At 40.8% G+C, this 22029-nt stretch overlaps 1 pseudogene; it reads left to right on the top strand.

Annotated features, from left to right (window-relative positions):
* Nucleotides 1-303: 303 nt before the first annotated feature.
* On the top strand, nt 304-9664 carry LOC141249075 (uncharacterized; annotated as a pseudogene).
* Nucleotides 9665-22029: the final 12365 nt, after the last annotated feature.

Below are 22029 nucleotides of genomic sequence, written 5' to 3'. Positions count from 1 at the left end.
GCCGAGCTGCCTCAACGCTTGAAGAAGACCGAAGATCATCTTAGGAGAAGCTGTCACGACCGAGATGGAGTATCACGACCGAGATTCAGTCTCAATTGAAGCTGTCACGACCGAGACAATATGTAGTGATTGCGACTTAGCCTCAGTTGACATGTCACGATCACGACTCCCTATCACGATCACTACCGCCCACGAACCTGAAAACTGGAGCATTGTCACGATCGTGACTCTCCTGTCACGATCGTGACACATGATGCAGGAGCATCCCTATCATCAACTCCTCAAAGAGCAATCACAAGAGCCATGGCTAAGAGGATCAAAGATCAAGTTATACATGCCACTTTAGCTCTCAATATGGACCAGGAGATGAAGCCCATTGCCTCTACTCTTTTTGATATGTCAAAGAGGTATCTCTCCTCCACAAATTCCATGAAGAACACTTAGTCATTTCTGGACCAAGTCAAGCTACAAAGAGCTAACTTTAGGACATACCCGGATAGACCCTCTAGCCGGCTATGTCACTTTCAAGTGCATTTTGCACAAGCTTCCTTATGTTTGTTATGAAACATTTCTTAGGGTATTTTTGTCTTAAGTAAGTGAACTTTATGAGGTTCAAAGGGCCGGCTCTCACTTGGTATAAAAGCCAAGAGATAGCTCATTTATCCGGGCCCTTTGAATTGATTAAAAACACACAAGTTGTAAGTTGAGCATAGACTCCTTTCTATCATTTGAAGGCCACCTTGGTTTGTTGGTTGAGCAACTAAAAACAACCAGTATCTCTTGCCCAATTATATCTTGTTTGTGTGATTGTTATTGTATGAACTTGATTAGGGAAACTCATGGTGCTCTAGGTGGTATATCCCCTAGTTGTGTTGTGTTATAGCTTGTTTGTTTCTTGTTGGCTTGCATTGTGTTGAGGTTAAGTCTAAGGTGCTTGCAAGAGTGAATAAGGATCACTCAAGAACTTATCCCATTTGCTTTCATCTCACTTCTATCTCTATTTTGCATCCAAGCTTGTTTCCAAGCTAGGATAACATCTAGAACACTTGTTCTTGATGTTTGAAAGGTTTGAACTCTAGATCCGAGCCTTGTAGGGATTTCCCTACATAAAGTGGTATCAGAGCTCAGTGAGTTCATCCTTTGTTCACCTTAGAAAACCCAAAACCAAGTGCCTTGCAAAGTTCTTGCAAGAACACTTGACAAAAACATTGTTGAAAACCCACAAAAGCTAACCTCTTCTTTACCTTGTTTCTTTGGTCTAACCAAGATGATTGCTTGAAGTTTTTGCAGGACTAAAACCAAGGTTGAAGGTGAGGAAGTTGCCTAAGGAATTCCCTAAGTTACACTTCGGAAGTTCCAAGGAAAAACCAACCATTCACCCGGACCGGTGCCTTGTTCCGGGAACCAGCGCCGAGCAAGATACCGGAAGCCAAGCCTTTTTAGCCCTACCAAACACAACCATCTTCAAGAAAAATATGAACAAAGTGTAAAGTACAGGTCTTGATCTTTCTACAGCAACAAAAATCACCCAATTCCACCGAGTAGATCGTCCTGACCAAGGCAAAGAAAATCGTTCCAGAAGTAGTAAACCGGGTGCTTGATTTCACGCACAAAAGTGGTCAAGAACCCAACTTTGAAGCTTCACCCCTCAATCCAAACACAACCAAACGAAGAACACTTATGAGCCCCATGAAGAACAACATTTGATCTGTTGAGGGCAACAAAAATCAGACCAAGGGCACGAGTAGATTGTCCAAACACTAAAGCCAAAAACCTTTCCCAAAGCGGTAAAGTGTCATTTCTCCTTTTCAAAAGTGTTGACCTAGCCTATTCACAAGACATTGCAGCCTCATTGGGTCGTGCCTTTTTTGGATGTGACCTGAGCCTTCTACCTAGAAAAACCTCCACTACAAGGATCAAGAAAAGTCACATCCATTGCAGCTCATTGACCTCTTGAAATACACACCCAAAGTTGCTTGCAACACACTTTTGTACCCGGGTAACGTGCTAGCTTGCCTATTCTTAATTAAACCTTGTACCTTGTGTTGTGTACTCCAAGTGCAACATTTGGAACGTGACCAAGTGGTCACAATACTAAGTGAAGCCGGTGAGAAGGGATTGCCAAGTGCCTTTCACAACTTAAGCCATACCCCACCTTTTAGCCTTAAGAGAAGTAGTACACCTAAGGTGGTTCACTTAACTTCTTTTCCTAAACACAATCCTCAGCCTTTTCCAAGGAACTTTTGAAGGCAATTACAAAGGGACTCCAAGGGCTTCTTGTTCACCTCAGACTAAGGTAATAGTCCTTCGCCTCTCTTGAGCTAAACACACTTAAACATTCTGTTTTTGCCTAAGTACCTAAACTGCATGCTATAACTATTGTTTCTTTGGCATCCTTAAGTGTACCTAATCCAGCTTCACTCAAATCATTTCACACTTATAAGGTACTGTATTGAGCAGAGATTGTGAGATTATCTTTGAGTGTGAGAGAAGACACAACTCAAACACAAGTTATTACTCTAACTTAACATCTTTGCTTGTTGTTTGTGTGACAATGTCTAGCTCACCCCATCATTCTCAACAAGAGGAGGTGAACCCTTTGATCAACTCAGAACAAAGTATCACCAACCCTCAACCAGACCTAGCCTCACTCATAAGGACCCTTAATGAGACCATAGCTAGAAATCACCAAGAGCTTTCTAGTAGAATGGCAACATTGGAGTCAAAACAGAAATCACCAAGGAGTTCCCCTAGGATCTTAAGGAACCAGTATGAACCTGGGGAACCCTCTCATGCACACTCCCATGCTCCTATTCCTAGACAAGATGTGAGGATAGGCTCCATCTCACCCATAAACAGACCTGAGCCTATTAGGATACCAACTAGAGAACATGTCTCACCCTTGGCAAGACCATCACCTATGCAATACTCAAGGGAGTTTCCTAACTTTGATTCTCCTAATGTGAATAGATATAGTGATGATTTTGTTGATGAGTTTCAGGGTGATAGGAACATGAGATTTGGAGGAAGAGGAAACAGAGGAAGGAGGGTAAGGTTCCAAAGGAATGAGCACCCTTATGGGTATGTTCCTAGGGAATTTAGACATGAGCAACCTTTTGAGCAAGCTCCTAGACATGCCCCAGTACACCATCTAGAACCAGCTCCAAGGCAACCAAGACATGATCAAGGATTTGAGCAAGTGCCTAGGCCAAGAGAAGAGGATGGCATTGGCAAGATAAAGGTGAAGATCCCACCATTTGAGGGCAAGTGTGATCCGGACACCTACATGGCATGGGAAAGAAAGATGGACCAAATCTGGTCATGCCACTACTTCAATGAAGAAAAGAAGGTACAACTTGCTATCCTTGAATTCCAAGATTATGCTATGTTGTGGTGGGATAACTTGGTCCAAGGGAGAAGAGAAAGACAAGAGCCTCCCATCCAGAATTGGGATGACATGAAGAGGGTCATGAGAGAAAGATTTGTACCTGAGCACCATGCAAGGGAGCTAAGGCACAAGTTAGAGACCTTGAAGCAAGGAAATCAGAGTGTGGAGGAAGTGTATAATGCAATGCATATGGCCATGATCAAGGCCAACATCAGAGAAGACCCCATTGCCACCAATGCAAGGTTTCTAAGGGTGTTGAACCCTTCCATCTCCAATGAGGTAGATATGTATCCTTATGAAACTAGTGAACAATTATTTCATAATGCTATTAAGGTTGAAAGGAAGATGAAGGCTAGGATGGTGCAAACAACAAGGCCAACTTCTAGGCCAATGGGATCAAGCACCCCATGGGCTAACAAGCCAAGCACCACCCCTACTCAAGCACCCAAGGGAACCTATCCACAAAGGGATCCACCTAAGCCCCAAGGCCAAGCCATGGGCAACTCAGGGAGTACTTATAAACCCCCTAATGTGTCTAATACTCCTTACCCTAGATCTAGTAGTTTAGAGTGCTTTAAATGCAAGGGTAAAGGCCATTTCATGAGAGATTGTCCTAACAAGAGAGTTATGTTTATTAATGCTATGGGACAATATGAATCAGAAAGTGAGCATGAAGATAATGAACCTAGTAATGACCTAGATGTGGACTTAGGGGAAGAATCAGAGGAGATAGGTTAAGAACATGGTGAAGTGCTAGTTTGTAGAAGAGTTCTAAGTGTCCAAACTGAATTGGTTGAAGATAACCAAAGGGAGAACATTTTCCATAGTAGATGCATGATAAAAGACAAGGTTTGTGATGTGATTATTGATGGAGGTAGTTGTTGCAACATAGCTAGTAGTGAATTGATAGAAAAATTAGACTTGCCCTCCATATTGCATCCTAGACCTTACAAACTACATTGGATGAATGATTGTGGAGAACTCAAGGTTCACAAGCAATGTAATGTGACCTTTAAGCTAGGCTCATATGTGGACACTATACTTGTGATGTATTACCCATGCAAGCTTGTCATTTACTCTTAGGAAGACCATGGCAATATGATAATAGAGTTACACATGATGGTTTTTCTAACAAGTACTCTTTCATGGTTAATGGCAAGTTGATTACCTTGAAACCTATGACTCCTTTTCAAATTGTGGAAGCAGCTGAGGCTAAGAGAACCAAGGATAAGGGCAAGATGGTACCAAAAGAGAGGCTTAAGACCAAGGACAAGCCCCTGGTCTTGCACATCTCCAAGTTCCAAGGACAATACTCCATGCTAGTGTTCAAGGAAGTTCCAAGGGATGAGTTTCTGCCCAAGGATGCTATGCTAATGAGCTTGGTCAAGAATCACACCTTAACATCAGAAGCACCCAGCCACACATTGCCTAAGGCCATCCAAGAAGTGCTAGATGAGTTCCATGAAGTGTTTCCACAAGAGCTACCCAATGGACTTCCACCACTAAGAGGTATTGAACATCAAATTGATTTCATTCCAGGGCAGGTACTTCCTAATAGGCCAGCCTACAAAATGAATCCTATGGAAAGTAAAGAGGTGGAAACTCAAGTCCATGAGTTGTTAGAGAAAGGGTACATAAGGGAAAGCATGTCCCCTTGTGCCGTGCCAGTTTTGTTGGTGCCTAAGAAGGAAGGAACACTAAGGATGTGTGTGGATTGTAGAGCCATCAACAACATCACCATCAAGTATAGGCATCCAATTCCAAGGTTAGATGACATGTTAGATGAGCTCCATGGAGCATCTTGCTTCTCAAAAATTGATCTCAAGAGTGGGTACCATCAAATCAGAATGAGGGAAGGTGATGAATGGAAAACTGCCTTCAAAACTAAGTTTGGGTTGTATGAGTGGCTTGTCATGCCATTTGGTCTTACCAATGCTCCTTCAACCTTCATGAGGTTAATGAATCATGTCCTAAGAAGCTTCATTGGGCAGTTTGTGGTGGTTTACTTTGATGACATTCTTATCTACTCAAAGTCACTCCATGAGCATGCCAATCATTTAAGGGAAGTACTATCCAAAACTCAAGCAAGTTTCTTTGTATGCTAACCTTAAGAAATGTGATTTCTACTCAGATTCTGTTTCATTCTTAGGTTTTGTAGTGAGTTCCAAGGGTTTGGAAGTTGACAAAGAGAAGATTAAGGCAATACAAGAATGGCCAACTCCAACTAGTGCAACACAAGTGAGAAGTTTCCAAGGGCTTGCTAGCTTCTATAGAAGATTTGTCAAGGATTTTAGCACCATTGCCTCACCCCTTACTGAGCTTACAAAGAAGAACATTGTTTTCCAATGGGGAACCAGCCAAGAAGAGGCATTCCAAGAGCTTAAGGCAAGGCTAACCAAGGCACCCCTACTAGTGCTTCCAGATTTCACAAGGCCTTTTGAAGTGGAATGTGATGCTTCTGGAGTGGGCATTGGAGATGTGCTAATGCAAGGAGGTAAACCTATTGCCTTCTTTAGTGAAAAACTCAAAGGTGAAACTCTAAATTACTCTACATATGATAAAGAGTTGTATGCTTTGTTTAGGGTGTTGAAAACTTGGCAACACTACTTGTGGCCTAATGAGTTTGTCTTGCATACTGACCATGAGTCACTAAAGCATTTTAGAAGCCAAGACAAGCTTGATAGGAGACATGGTAGGTGGATGGAGTTCATTGAGACTTTCCCTTATATTATCAAGTATAAGAAAGGGAAAGACAATGTAGTGGCAGATGCACTCTCTAGGAGGCATACCTTGCTAACCACCCTTGATTCAAAGGTGTTAGGATTCACCTACATCAAAGAGCTTTATAGTAATGATTCTGATTTTTGTGATATATATGTTCATTGCCTTGAAAAGGGACCCTTAGGCAAGTTTTACTTGTTTGAAGGATTTCTATTCAAGGTTGATAGGGTGTGCATACCTAAGTGTTCTCTTAGACTTCTTCTTGTGGAGGAATCTCACAAAGGAGGTTTAATGGGACATTTTGGTAGGGACAAGACCCATGCTATACTGAGTTCCCATTTCTTTTGGCATCACATGCTCAAAGACATAGAACATATGCTTAAAAGATGCATTGAGTGCCTTAAGGCCAAATCCAAAGTGAAACCTCAAGGTTTGTATTCACCACTACCTATCCCTAGTGCCCCATGGTTAGACATTAGTATGGACTTCATTGTAGGGTTACCTAGGACTAGGAAGGGCAGAGATTCTATTTTTGTGGTGGTGGATAGGTTTAGTAAGATGGCTCACTTTATACCTTGTCATAAAACTGAAGATGCAACTAGTGTAGCCAACTTATTCTTTAGTGAGGTTGTTAGACTACATGGCCTACCTAGGACCATAGTTAGTGATAGGGATCCTAAGTTCCTTAGTCATTTTTGGAGAACATTATGGGGAAAGATAGGAACCAAGCTCTTATTTTCTACATCTAGTCACCCCCAAACTGATGGACAAACTGAAGTGACTAATAGGACTTTAGGGACCATGCTTAGAGCCTTCATTAAGACTAACCTTAAAGCATGGGAAGACATTCTACCACATGTTGAGTTTGCCTACAATAGGGCCACACACTCTAGCACCAAGGTAAGTCCTTTTATGTGTGTGTATGGTACTAATCCCCTAACCCCCTTTGATCTTATTCCTTTGCCTAGCAAAGAGAAGTGCGAATATAGTGCAGGGAACCAGGTTAAACTCATCAAGGAGCTACATGAAAGGACCAGAGAGAGGTTGGAGAGCTTAGCCACAAGTGTAGCTGAGGCAAAGAACAAGCATAGGAGGAAGGTCATACTCAAAGAAGGAGATCTAGTGTGGGTGCACCTAAGGAAGGACAGATTTCCCAACTTAAGGACTTCCAAGCTCTCACCTAGAGGGGATGGACCATTCCAAGTGCTAAGAGTGGTTGGTGACAATGCTTATGTCATTGACCTCCCAGAAGAGTATGGAGTCAATCCCACTTTCAACATTGGAGACCTTACTCTTTTCAAGGATGTTGATGAAGAAGCTAGTGAAGGAGAAGAACAAGACGAGGCTCCAATCATCAATACTGAAGATGGCCTGAGGTCAGACCCTTTAAAAGAAGGAGGGAATGATGCAGGAGCATCCCTATCATCAACTCCTCAAAGAGCAATCACAAGAGCCATGGCTAAGAGGATCAAAGATCAAGTTATACATGCCACTTTAGCTCTCAATATGGACCAGGAGATGAAGCCCATTGCCTCTACTCTTTTGATATGTCAAAGAGGTATCTCTCCTCCACAAATTCCATGAAGAACACTTGGTCATTTCTGGACCAAGTCAAGCTACAAAGAGCTAACTTTAGGACATACCCGGATAGACCCTCTAGCCGGCTATGTCACTTTCAAGTGCATTTTGCACAAGCTTCCTTATGTTTGTTATGAAACATTTCTTAGGGTATTTTGGTCTTAAGTAAGTGAACTTTATGAGGTTCAAAGGGCCGGCTCTCACTTGGTATAAAAGCCAAGAGATAGCTCATTTATCCGGGCCTTTGAATTGATTAAAAACACACAAGTTGTAAGTTGAGCATAGACTCCTTTCTATCATTTGAAGGCCACCTTGGTTTGTTGGTTGAGCAACTAAAAACAACCAGTATCTCTTGCCCAATTATATCTTGTTTGTGTGATTGTTATTGTATGAACTTGATTAGGGAAACTCATGGTGCTCTAGGTGGTATATCCCCTAGTTGTGTTGTGTTATAGCTTGTTTGTTTCTTGTTGGCTTGCATTGTGTTGAGGTTAAGTCCAAGGTGCTTGCAAGAGTGAATAAGGATCACTCAAGAACTTATCCCATTTGCTTTCATCTCACTTCTATCTCTATTTTGCATCCAAGCTTGTTTCCAAGCTAGGATAACATCTAGAACACTTGTTCTTGATGTTTGAAAGGTTTGAACTCTAGATCCGAGCCTTGTAGGGATTTCCCTACATCAACACAGACACGGACGGGACTTAAATGAAGATTTTATCCGAGATTTTATTAGTTTATTTCACATCTTTTTAGGTATTTTGATTTATTTTATATCCCTTTTATTAAGAGACTATATAAACCCTTAGAAATTAGGTTAGAACAATAATCCATTCATTATTCTTTTGTCACATTCATTTAGAGAGAACTCAGCAGCAGCCTCCAAGAAAGCTTTCACCTTTATTATCTTCCCTGGTTTGTTTTCCCATCATTCATCCATATTATTCAATGTTTTCGATGGCTATGTCTGGATAAGTTCTCTATAGTTCACGCTTAAGGCTGAAGCCATTGTTTTAGGTTTTGTTGTGAGAATTCTTATGTTTTTATTCTAAAATTAATTTCAGGATTGTTTTATGATCTCTTGTACTTTATTGTCTATTGATTGAACTTGATTTTATCTAGGTTGCAAACTAGGTTGGTTATTATCCATCATATTGCTAGGCTTGATAATTCGATTTGAAAAGTCTTGTATTTTAGGTAGCGAGCAGAATTTACATAGACTATTTGCAAGTGCTTATTTTCTAGAGATTATAAACCTGTGTCGAGTATCGGCTATTTGCCAATGGTATTGCATAGGCCTTCTTATCTTTGATCTTTATGCTATTGCGCTTTTGAACCTTGGGATTTCCTTGGTTATTTATTACAATAAGGGTTTCTAGGACTATTTAGACTAGTTGCTATTTACGAAGAAAGAGTAGGACAACCAAATTAACCAATTCAGAATATAAATTAATAGAATTCGATGATCAACATTCCGATTGAACAATGCGTTGATGCTAGATAGAGTGATCTCCATAATCATAATCGTTACAAACCAACATACATTGCTTTTACTTTTACTTTTGCTTACTTACTATAATCAAACACAACCCCCCCCCCATTGTTACTACTAGGTAGCACCATAAGAAATAAGCTAAAGTTATGGCTCTCTTGGGATTCGACCCCTACTTACCGCTTTACTAGTGGAATTGCTAAGTTGGGTATCTTTGATAGCACAACGACTATTTTGGCCTCTTCACCAAGGTATCGATACCAGTTACTTCCTCCTCATGTACCCAGTCCATCAAAGTTCATTTGCCAGCTGCCAGTGACTCGCTTGCCTTTGTGAGAGTTGTTTTTGCTATTTAGATTCGGAGTTCAACTGTGGAGCGCATGCTGACAGAGATCACAACTCAGCTTGAGCTCATGACAGCTCAACAAGATGAAATGGTCATTCTTCTCCATAATCTAGTTGCACTCACTCGACAGCGTGATGTCTAGGGTTGAAGCGTGTGTTTCTTGTTGTGTTATTTTGCTTCCTCCTTTGCTATGAAGTTTAACTAGTAATCCTAGGGTTTTCTGCTACAAAAGGTGTAAGGATTTTATATGCTATAAAGTGTGTTTTCTTGGTTGTTATATGCTTGCGCTTATTGCTTGGTTACACTTTTGCTATTATGTGCTTACTGCCTTTTATGCTTGATTACTGAGTTAGCGTGATTGCGCTTTCCACTTTATCTCCATTTGCATGAGTTAAGCTTGCATTTTTTGATGATGTCTAAAGGGGGAAGTAAACAAGTACATGTTCTTATTCAATTAAGGGGGGAGATTTTAAACCGGCTTGGTCTAAGGGGGACAAAGGTATACTCGCTAAAGTGTTCTTAGTGAAAATACTTGATCTGATTTGTTATATCTGTAGTACTTGATCACTAAATTGCATATCTGTAGCTTAATTGAGTACACTTTGAAATTAATTATGCTTATTTGTTTATGGGTTTGTCATCATCAAAAAGGGGGAAATTTTTTGTTTGAGCTAGAGCTGGAATAAACTAGCTAAATCTTTCCACTTGTTTTGATGATAACAAACTCAAGTATTTGATGTCCTTTGTGTATTTTATGCTAACAAGGTATAGCTCAAGGAGTTTTAGGTGTAGCTTAAGCACAATCGAACTAGTTGTGACCACTGAAGGTCTAGCTTAAGGTCTAGCCGGGAAAGATGAATCTCGTCAAGACGTAATAAAGGTTGAAGTAAAGAAATAAAAATACGAATGGTATAACTTTGAGCGAGCGAGTGTTACTGCAAAGCTAGAGGATCTCCCTTCTGAAGAAAAGAGAGAAGATACAAGTAATCGTGCTAAAGCATATCCACGGGTGGAATCATAGGTGTGCGCTAATAGGAGCTTATTATATGGTGTTAACTAGCGACTATTAGCTTAGGATTAGTGGTGTTTAGGTGCTTATTGAGTGGTATTCCCGGAATCCGGTATGGTGTTCATTTATGGATTTACGGGATGCTCATAAGCGGTACTTTGTAGTTTTATTATGGAGATCCCGCTTGTACTCACTTTTAGTGCATTCGGGATGGATCTAGAGAGAAGGATCCCACACATACACCCATGGAGAAGCCGAGAGGCAAAGCCGAGCTGCCTCGATGCTTGAAAAAGACCGAAGACCATCTTAGGAGAAGTTGTCACGACCGAGATGGAGTATCACGACCGAGATTCAGCCTCAATTGAAGTTGTCCCGACCGAGACAACATGTAGTGACCGAAGACCAGCTCGAGAGAGGACGTCACGACCGAGAGGAGGTGTCACGACCGAGATCCAGCCCCAGAGAAGAAGTCACGACCGAGACTACATGTCGCGATCGAGACTTAGCCTCAGTTGACATATCTCAACCGAGACCATCCTGTCGCGATCGTGACTTTTCCCGACCTTAGAACTGAGGCCAGATCGCGATTGCGACCTACATGTCTCGATCGCGACAAGGAGACGGACCGGCCCAAATTCCAGATTTTATCCGAGATTCTGATTTGTTTTCCCCCATTTTATTAGTTATTTTGATTATTTTATTTCCCTTTCACTAGATACTATATAAACCTTTAGAAATTAGGTTAGAGAGACCTTTGATTCTTTTCACAACTTCATCCTTAGAAATTCAGCAGCCAAGAAAGAAAGCTTCCACCTTTGTTCCACTTTCATCATCCTCCCTGGTTAGTTCTCATCATAATTATGTATTGCTTTCGATTGGCTATGTCTTGCTCAGATCCTACTAGTTCACTCTTAGGTTGAAGCCATTATTCTAGGAAAAGTTGTGAGAATTCTTATGTTTATGTTCTAAGTTTAATTTCAGGATTGTTTTATAATCTCTTGTGCTTTATTGACCATTGTTTGATCTTGATTTTATCTAGGTGTACAACTAGGTTGATTATTATTCATTCATATTGCTAGGCTTGATAATTCGATTTGAAAAGTCTTGTCTTTTAGGTAGCAATCAGAATTTGCATAGACTATTTGTGAGTGCTTATTTTGTAGAGATTATAAACCTGTGTCGAGTATCGGCTATTTGCCAATGGTATTGCATAGGCCTACTTATATTTGATCTTTATGCTGTTGCGCATTTGAACCTTAGGATTTCTTTGGTTATTGCTTACAACAAGGGTTTATAGGACTATTTTGGACTAGTTGCTATTTACGAACAAAGAGTAGGACAACCGGATTAGATAATTAAGAATATAGGATTAATAGAATTCGATGATCAACTTTCCATAAGAATAATGCGTTGATGCTAAAGGAGTGAGCTTTCCATCATTATTGTTTACAAAACCAACATTATTTGCTTTATAATCGCTAGTTTAGAATTACAATCAAAAAACCCCTAGTTACTACTAGGTAACACAATAGAAATAAGCTATCGTTGTGGCTCTCTTGGGATTTGACTCCGACTTACCACTTTACTAGTGGATTTGTTTAGTTGGATATCTTTGATAGGAACAACGACCGTTTTACGCCTGTCAAATTTTGGCGCCGCTGCCGGGGAGCCAACTGTTATAGTTTGCTTCTTTTTGTGTTACTTTGGTGTGGACCTATCTTATGGTCCACACTCGCGCTACTAATTCAGATTTACTTGATTTAATTCCAGAGACAGAGCGGACACATCTACGCAATATGCGACAATCTTTACAAAATCTAGTGATCGAATCAATGGATGCAAGAACGTTGCGCGAGCTTACGGACCCAGATCTGACGCAACAACATCTAGGAGTGACACTGTAATAGGAGCTTATTATATGGTGTTAACTAACAACTATTAGCTTAGGATTAGTGGTGTTTAGGTGCTTATTAAGTGGCATTCCCGGAATCCGGTATGGTGTTCATTTATGGATTTGCGGGATGCTCATAAGCGGTATTTTGTGGTCTTATTATGGAGATCTCGTTTGTACTCACTTTTAGTGCATTTTGGACGGAGCTAGAGAGAAGGATACCACACCTACACCCATGGAGAAGCCTAGAGGCGAATCCGAGCTGCCTCGAAGCTTGTAGAAGAGCGAAGACAGTTCGAGAGAAGACATCACGATCGAGAGGAGGTGTCACGATCGAGATCCATCCGCAGAGAAGATTTCTCGACCGAGACCCTGATGTCGCGATCGAGACTTAGCCTCAGTATACATGTCTCGACCGAGACCATCTTATCTCGACCGCGACTTTCCCTCAGAATCGTTTAGGTCCGCCTCCGAAGCTCAATTACTTACTCTTCGCTCCCTCAAGCCGTGGTACGCACACATAGTGAACTACTTAGTTTGAGAAGAATTTCCTCCTACCTGCACTAAAGCTCAACGCGACAAAATCAAGAGCGAGGCCAAATACTATGTGTGGGATGATCCTTACTTATGGAAGCATTGCGTGGATAACGTAATCCGACGGTGTCTCCCGGATAACGAGGTACAATCTGTCCTCTCTTCTTGTCATTCTTACGCATGTGGGGGTATTTTGGACCCAATAAGACTGCTAGGAAGGTGCTTGACACAGGTTTCTTTTGGCCACACATCTTTCGAGATGCTTATGCTTTTTGTCAATCTTGTGATAGGTGCCAGAGGGTTGGGAAAATATCCCGAAGGAATGAAATGCCGCAAACACCGTTGGTCTTTTGTGAGATCTTCGATGTTTGGGGGATAGACTTTATGGGACCGTTTCCTAACTCTTTTGGGAATCTATATATATTATTAGCGGTGGACTATGTCTCCAAATGGGTGGAGTCAAAAGCCACCAAGACTGATGATTCGAAGGTAGTTGCAGGTTTTCTTAAAGAGAACATTTTTGCTAGATTCGGAATCCCAAAGGCCTTATCAGCGATCAGGGCACCCACTTCAAGACTAAGACGTTCAGCGCCCTACTCAAGAAATATGGAGTAACCCAGCGAATCTCTACAGCATACCACCTGCAGAGCAATGGGCAAGCCGAGGTCTCAAATCGGCAAATCAAGGGGGGCTAGAAAAGAAAGTTGCTCCAAATAGGAAGGATTGGAGCCTCCGCCTCGATGACGCACTATGGGCCTATCGCACCGCATATAAAACGCCCATTGGGATGTACCCATACCGCCTGGTGTTCGGAAAGGGATGTCATCTACCAGTGGAGCTCGAGCATAAAGCATGGTGGACGGTCCAGAAATGTAATATGGAGATAAACGAGGCTGGCGAGCACCAAAAGCTACAACTGCATGAGTTGGAGGAGATACACTGAGAAGCATACGAAAACGCGATGATATATAAGGAGAAAACTAAGGCGTGGCATGACAAGCACATACTGCGCAAGACTTTTAATGTGGGAGACAAGGTACTAATCTACAACTCGCGTCTTCAACTCTTCCCAGGTAAGCTGCGATCTAGATGGAGTGGGCCCTGTGTGATAGCCCGTGTCTTTCCTCACGGGGCGGTGGAGCTTTTCGACAAGGACAACCATAACACTTTCAAAGTGAACGGTCAACGGCTAAAAACGTATCATGCAAGTTTCTCCAACGAGGTAATTGAAGAGGTGGCTCTTGAGGAGCCCGGTATGGATAATTGAGGAGCTAGACTACGTCGTGCCGCGATGTTAACTAAGGCGTTGATCGGGAGGCAAGCCGAGGGAGTGTACTAACGTCTCTCCCATTATCTTGTTTTGTTTTTCGTTTATTTTCTAGGAAGAACCGCGGAGCTAGCAGGTAGGAAGCCATTGGAGTAATCAAACCAACACAAATCACCCGAACTCAACCGTGTCGCGATCGCGACCAAGGCGTCACGATCGAGATTTCGTAGAAATGTCGCGATCGCGACCTTGACATCACGACCGAGATACGGTCTGACTCTAAGCTCAATTCGGACGACGACGTTGGTTGATCGGGGTACCTTCTTCTTCTTCCCTTTATATGATGTGCTCTTTTGCTGCATTGAGGACAATGCGCTATTCAAGTGTGGGGAGAGAAGTTGACGTGCCGAGGAGTTCTATGATGTTTTTTTTGGTTTTCTTTTGCTATTCCGCTGATATCCTTTATGTTTTTTAGAGTCTTTGTTGAACTGTTTTGGTTGTTTTTCGATCGAGTCTGTACCGGATTTATGTTTCTTGAACTCTTGCATCGTTTTATTTTAAAGAAAAAAATCAGAATAACCCAAGGAGAGTAAAAAGTGAATGGATCGAAAAGGGGGGCTCCAACAAAAAAATAAAAAATAAAAAATAAAAAATAAAAAATAAAAAATAAAAAATAAAAAATAAAAAATAAAAAGTAAAAAATAAAAAATAAAAAATAAAAAATAAAAACAAGAATAAAAATCAGGCAAGTCAGAATGGATTTAAAAGGAAAAGGTGGGTGCCTGACATTAAAAAAAAATAAGAAAAGAAAAATTTCATACCACTTAGAATTTTGGTGAAAACCCGAAAGGGCGCCGGGATTATATTGTTTGTGGTTGATTCTATTGATTGCATCTATATTGGCGCCGGAGACATAAGAAGGGAGTTGAAGGATGTCTCGGGTTTTAGGATTCACCAAGGAGGGATAAGAAGTTAGTTTTAGCCTTTTATTCCTTTGTTATTGAGCTTATTATTATCCATACTTTGCATGCTCACCATTTCACTAGTTTATCAGATTTTTGCTACACATTATTGGCGGTTGTGTTAGATTCTAGGATTAGATTTCTATTTCTTGGAGTTTGATGCATAATGTTGTGGTTGTGCTATGCAGATTTTTGAATTAGGATTGGTGGTTGTGATGTATGGATTGATTATATTGATTAGTGGTTTAGGACATTACTTGAAGAGGAGGAATAAGAAGTGTATAAGCGAGTGGGAGACTCGATTTTATCTTCATTATGATATATTTATGTACCCTTACCCTTAGAGGAGATTAGGATTCCACTTGTGCTTTAACGCACACCACTTGGTTCGATATTACTATTGTTATGGAGTGATGACATATGAAGTGGAGAAATAAGGAGGGTTTTGGGTAGGACGTCTCGGAGACATAAGAAGATAGATCGGAGTTAGGTTAGTGCTAGATTACAATTGGAGTTTGAAGTATAGTCGCTAGCAAGCTTTCTCTACACTTACTGTAGACTTTTGTGCTTTTTAGGAGGAGTGAGTTTTATTTTGCTTACTCGAGGACGAGCAAGGTTTAAGTGTAGGGAAGTTTGATAGGAGCTTATTATATGGTGTTAACTACCGACTATTAGCTTAGGATTAGTGGTTTTTAGGTGCTTATTGATAGGAGCTTATATTATGATGTTAACCAGCGACTATTAGTTAGGTTTAGAGGTGTTTAGGTGCTCGACGAGTGGTAATTCCGGAATCTAGGTTAGGAGTTCATTTGTAGATTCGCGGAATGCTCGTGAGCGTTTTTATGAATTTTGTATTGGAGATCCCGCTGGTGCTCGTCTTTAGTACATTCAGGATGGAGCTAGAGATACTCGACGAGTAGAACCTACGCGGGATGGAGCTAGAGATACTCGACGAGAAGGATGAGCAGAATCCTACGCAGGATGAGCAGGAGCAGCGTAGGAAGATCCTCGACGAGCAGCATGGATTGGTACTCGACGAGCGTTGGAGAAGCTAAGAGGCGAAGCCGAGCTACCTCGAAGATTCTGTAGAGTTCAGCGTAGGAAGACCTCGTCGAGGAGTTGCATATGATCTATACAGGGGAGAACCCTCGACGAGGAGTGAAGATCTCGGTCGGAGATATACCAAGAGAAAGCACGTCAGAAGTTTCTGTAGAAGATCTCGACGAGAAGTGAAGATCTCGGTCGAGATAGGAGTGATCAGAATCTACACGGGGAAGAATCTCGACGAGTATGTGAGATCTCGATGAGGTGACGGTCCCGGGATGGTGTTATCTGCGAGATTACTTTAATATTATTTTATAAGGTTTCCATATCTTCTGGGACTTATTTTATAAGGTTTCCATATCTGTTAGGATTTGTTTCGTTTATTTTATTCCTTTTATTTAGTTGAAGACTATATAATAGATAGCTTAGGATTTAGAAGGGGGGATTTTGGCAATTGGTTTTGGCCGCTGCTTGGGAGAGTTAATCAGACCACGGTTCGTTTTTCTACCTTCATCCATTGTTATTCATGGCTTCTATGGCCATGAGTAACTAAAATCCATTGTAGTTCACTTCCAAGTTGAAACCTTTGTTCTTAGATTTGCTTGTGAGAATTCAAACGCATATGTTTTAGTTTAATTTGAGGATTGTTTCATAATCTCTGGTGCTTTATATTATTATTGTTTGATCTTGATTTTATCTAGAGTGCACGCTAGGTTTAGTTATTATCATTCATATTGCTAGGACTTGACAATTCTATTTGAAAAGCCTTGACCTTTATGTAGCAAGCATGATTTACATAGACTATTTGCGAGTGTTTATTGTGTAGAGATTATGAACTCATGTCGAGTATCGGCTATTTGCCAATGGTATTGCATGAGCCTACTTATCTTTGATCTTTATGCTATTGTGCTTTTGAATCTTGGGATTTCCTTGGTTATTGCTTACAATAAGGGTTTCTAGGACTATTTGGACTAGTTGCTATTTACGAACAAAGAGTAGGACAACTAAATTAAACGATATAAACATATGTTAGTAGAATTCGACGATCAACAATCTATCATGAACATTGTGTGGATACAAAGGAAGTGAACTCGTTTTCCCAATCATTGTTACAACAATCTTTTGCTACTTTCATTGCTTTAATTACGTTAGTTACAAATAACAACAAAAAACCCCTTTGGTTACGTTCGAGTTACATCATAGAAATAGACTATAACTGACTCTCTTGGGATTCGATCCCTACTTACCACCTACTAGTGGAATCTGAGTTGGGAAATTACTTTGACCGTGGGGATCACGACAATCTCCATCGCCGTCACTTATTGAGTGGTATTTCCGGAATCCGGTATGGTGTTCATTTATGGATTTGCGGGATGCTCATAAGCGGTACTTTGTGGTTTTATTATGGAGATCCTGCTTGTACTCACTTTTAGTGCATTCGCGATGGAGCTAGAGAGAATGATACCACACCTACACCCATGGAGAATCCGAGAGGAGAAGCCGAGCTGCCTCGGAGCTTGTAGAAGACCGAAAACCAGCTCGAGAGAGGACGTCACGACCGAGAGGAGGTATCGCGACCGAGATCCAATCCAGAGAAGAAGTCACGACCGAGACTACATGTCGCGATCAAGACTTAGCCTCAATTGACATATCTCGACCGAGGCCATCCTGTCGCGATCGCTACTTTTCCCGACCTGAGAACTGAAGCCAGATCGCGATCGCGACCTACATGTCTCGATCGCGACACGGAGACGGACCGGCCCAAATTGCAGATTTTATCCAAGATTCTGATTTTTTTTCCATTTTATTAGTTATTTTGATTATTTTATTTCCCTTTCACTAGATACTATATAAACCTTTAGAAATTAGGTTAGAGAGACCTTTGATTCTTTTCACAACTTCATCCTTAGAAATTCAACACCCAAGAAGAAAGCTTCCACCTTTGTTCCACTTTCATCATCATCCCTGGTTAGTTTTCATCATAATTATGTATTGCTTTCGATTGGCTATGTCTGGCTAAGATCCTACTAGTTCACTCTTAGGCTGAAGCCATTATTCTAGGAAAAGTTTGTGAGAATTCCTATGTTTATGTTCTAAGTTTAATTTCAGGATTGTTTTATGATCTCTTGTGTTTTATTGTCTATTTATTGATCTTGATTTTATCTAGGTGCGCAACTAGGTTGATTATTATCCATCATATTGCTAGGCTTGATAATTGGATTTGAAAAGTCTTGTCTTTTAGGTAGCAATCAGAATTTGCATAGACTCTTTGCGAGTGCTTATTTTGTAGAGATTATAAACTTGTGTCGAGTATCGGCTATTTGCCAATGGTATTGCATAGGCCTACTTATCTTTGATCTTTATGCTGTTGCACTTTTGAACCTTAGGATTTCTTTGGTTATTGCTTACAACAAGGGTTTCTAGGACTATTTGGACTAGTTGCTATTTACGAACAAAGAGTAGGACAACCGGATTAGATAATTAAGAATATATGATTAATAGAATTCGATGATCAACTCTCCATAAGAATAATGCGTTAATGCTAAAGGAGTGATTTCCATCATTATTGTTTACAAAACCAACATTATTTGCTTTATAATCGCTAGTTTAGAATTACAAGCAAAAACCCCCTAGTTACTACTAGGTAACACAATAGAAATAAGCTATCGTTGTGGCTCTCTTGGGATTCGACTCCGACTTACCACTTTACTAGTGGATTTGTTTAATTGGATATCTTTGATAGGAACAACGACCGTTTTACGCCTGTCATGCGCTTAGAGGATTTGGTCCAAGGAAGGGAAGGACGTTGAAGCTACAACTTAGGGAAAATGGAAACAACGGGAGTTTGTTAGGATTTCTACTTTTGAATAGTGGATGAACGGGGATCGCCATGCTGAGCAAATCAAGAGAAAGGATGAGGCACACGGATTGCCAACGTGGAAGCTACGAGATCAAGTTGAAGAATTACAAAGTAATAAGGAGTGTAGATGCATTTTCGGAGCGAAGATGATCACGCGGATCGCTGAGTTGACGTCTTCATACGCAGTGAGGTATAGAATTTCTAGCTTATGGGTTGTAAGTTAGAATTACTATATAAGGCATGAATAGGAATATTGTTAGGCACGAGTTTTGAGCGTCACGATCTGAAGAGAGCAAAGTGATTAAGCTAGAGAGAAATCTAGAGGAAAGCTACATAGAGCTTAAGTCGGTGTAAGCAAAGGTATAGCCTAAAACACTTAGGAGCTTGATAGAGAGAGATTACTTGTATGATTTGAACGAAACTTGTATTGTGAGAGAGAGTTACACGAAGCTAGGAGTAGGTTAAGTGTGTAATTTCTTTTGAATTAATAATAGTTAGTGGTGAGTTTTATCCCGAGCTTGTTAGAATCTTAGGGTTCTCACCTTGGTAAATCATTGCACAAGCTAAACATTTTAAATTGTTTTAATAGTGATTAGTTGTTGCTATGCACTAAGGCAATGAAGATATGAAGGACAATTGCAAATTTGTGCTCCATCGAGATTTCCACTCTTTCAAAATGGGTGAAAGCATGTCAATCTCCGATTATCATTCGAGATTCTAGGTATTATGCGATAAAATGTCCTCAGCGGGACTTAAGGTAGACTCCTGGCAACGTTCACTTGATTTTATTCATGGGGTAAATTCTAAATTTTATACCTCCAAGAGGATAATTCTAATGACTAAAGAAACAAAAGAGCTCCCTATATCTGTGCTAGCTAGAAAACTCCGGGTGCGGAAAGCGAAGATCTAAAGGAGTCGCTCACAGCTAAGGAAAACAGGGGGATGGCGCTCAAGCTCAGCCGAGTTCTTAAAAAGATGGAATACAATGATGATGATGACCGTGAAGAATAGCGGGACATTGCGAAGATGACAAAACTTGTCAAGAAGTTCTTTAAGAGACAAGTTGTCATTCAAAGAGATCAATCCAAGACATGCGACCTCAAAGATGTGGTGTGCTACAACTTTCAAGGAAAGGGACACATGGAAAAGGCATGTACCAGTGCCAAGGTGGATCCAATCTCATCCAAAACTCCTCCGAGAAAGACCTTTGTCACTTTATCGGGTGATTCAGACGACGAGCTAGACTATGGAGAAGCACAAGAGTTGTGCTTAGTAGTTTCTGAAGACTCCGAATCAGATGAAGACATCGAGGTATGATCTTTTAACTTTGAACTTCTTCCTAAGAAAAACCTTTTTGAGATTTTAAATGAATTGGTCTTAAATCACAAGGCTCTTGGAGCTAAAGCGAGAGCACAGCAAGAAGAGATAAGTGATCTAATGGAACAAACAGTTGAGCTCACTAAACAATTGTCTAGAAAGCACACCCTTTCTTACCAAATGTTGTGAGATTTGTAAAGGAAAAGGTATAGCTATAGCTCATAGTACTGACTCAACTGTAGCGGGCATGCTTGATGAAATCCTAACCAAGCTAGATGATCTAGTTGATAATATTGAAGAAAAAACTGTCAACCAAACAGTTTTTGTGAAAGCACGACCAGGTTTGGGCTTCACCAATCATGATTCGTCTGATTCAGGTCCATCTCTATCTAGAGAGCTTCATGAAAATTATTCAAGCTAGATAAAGAACTTCACTCTTGCAAAGCTGAGAATCAATACTTACAAAGCAAGGTTAAAGTTCTTGAAAAAGGACTAAGCGAGGACAAGCAATGGTTTCATGGAGAGAATGCACACAAAATTTATATCAAACAAGCGGAATCTCCAAACACTCAGCCTACTAGCATTACACGAAGAGAGCCATTTCGCCCTAGAAAAGGCAAGTATGGTTATGGAAGATATAACCAGTATTGCACTTTCTGCGGAAACAATGGTCACTCTACGCATGTGTGTGAGTGCTTAATTGAGCTCAATAAAAATCCCTATAAGCTGTCTATGGATAACTCTGGTAAAGGCAATCTCGATCAAGCTAGTTTTGGTGAAGGCAAGCTTGACCAGAGCGGGTCGTCTAAGACCAAGTTTGTACGTACTAGGCCTTCAAAAGCCAAGAACAAACAAGCTAAAGCACAGCGAGGTATGTCTCACAAAGCGAACCTCATCAAGTGCTTGATCTGAATGATGATATCTATTATGAGTCTAATTCTAGAGTTGTGATGATGAATGTTCTACCTTCTATCTCAAGAATAGCTGGTGCTAATGTTCCTACGAAGCGCTTCGTTGGAAACCAAAAGCTTGATTGTCATTGCAGGTTGAAATGCAGAGTAGGAGCTACAAGGTCAAATCTACAAGCTACTCTAAATTCACAATAAGGGAGTGTTAGGTCAAGCAAGTATTGCTTTACCTCAGTTTCTCTAGTTTTAATGATAACAAACACTTGCTTTTAACATCTACATTGAGTTTACTCAGTACAGGCACTTAGGAAGCGTATGGAGTGGAGCAGAGCACAGAAAGCAAGTCGCGATGATCAGGAGCAGGTCGCTATGCATGAATCAGAGGTCGCGACTATCTACACAAGGTCGCTTTACTGACAGAGAAGGTCGCGACGATCACAGACGAGTATTTGTCTAACATAATATGTTGTAAAGTCTAAGCTGTAAAGACTTATCAACGACGAGCACTAGTGCCAAGCATAGAAGATAGTCGCGAAAGCCAATGGAAGGTCGCTGCAGACGATATACCATCAAAGCGACCTCAAGACTATAAGACGAGAAGCGCATTGCCTTCGGCACTTAGAAGATCGGCAGAGATTAGAGCGTGTCTCTCACGTTCTATCAGATTTGCTTAGATACGGACTGATATGAGTATCTAACACAAACATTATCTTTT

The sequence above is a fragment of the Phyllobates terribilis genome, unplaced genomic scaffold (assembly GCF_046119375.1).
Source record: "Phyllobates terribilis strain yellow unplaced genomic scaffold, ASM4611937v1 Scaffold_4297__1_contigs__length_62521, whole genome shotgun sequence".
NCBI lineage: Eukaryota > Metazoa > Chordata > Amphibia > Anura > Dendrobatidae > Phyllobates > Phyllobates terribilis.
Note: the sequence above shows the minus strand (reverse complement) of the source record. Positions and strands in the feature narration are given on the sequence as shown.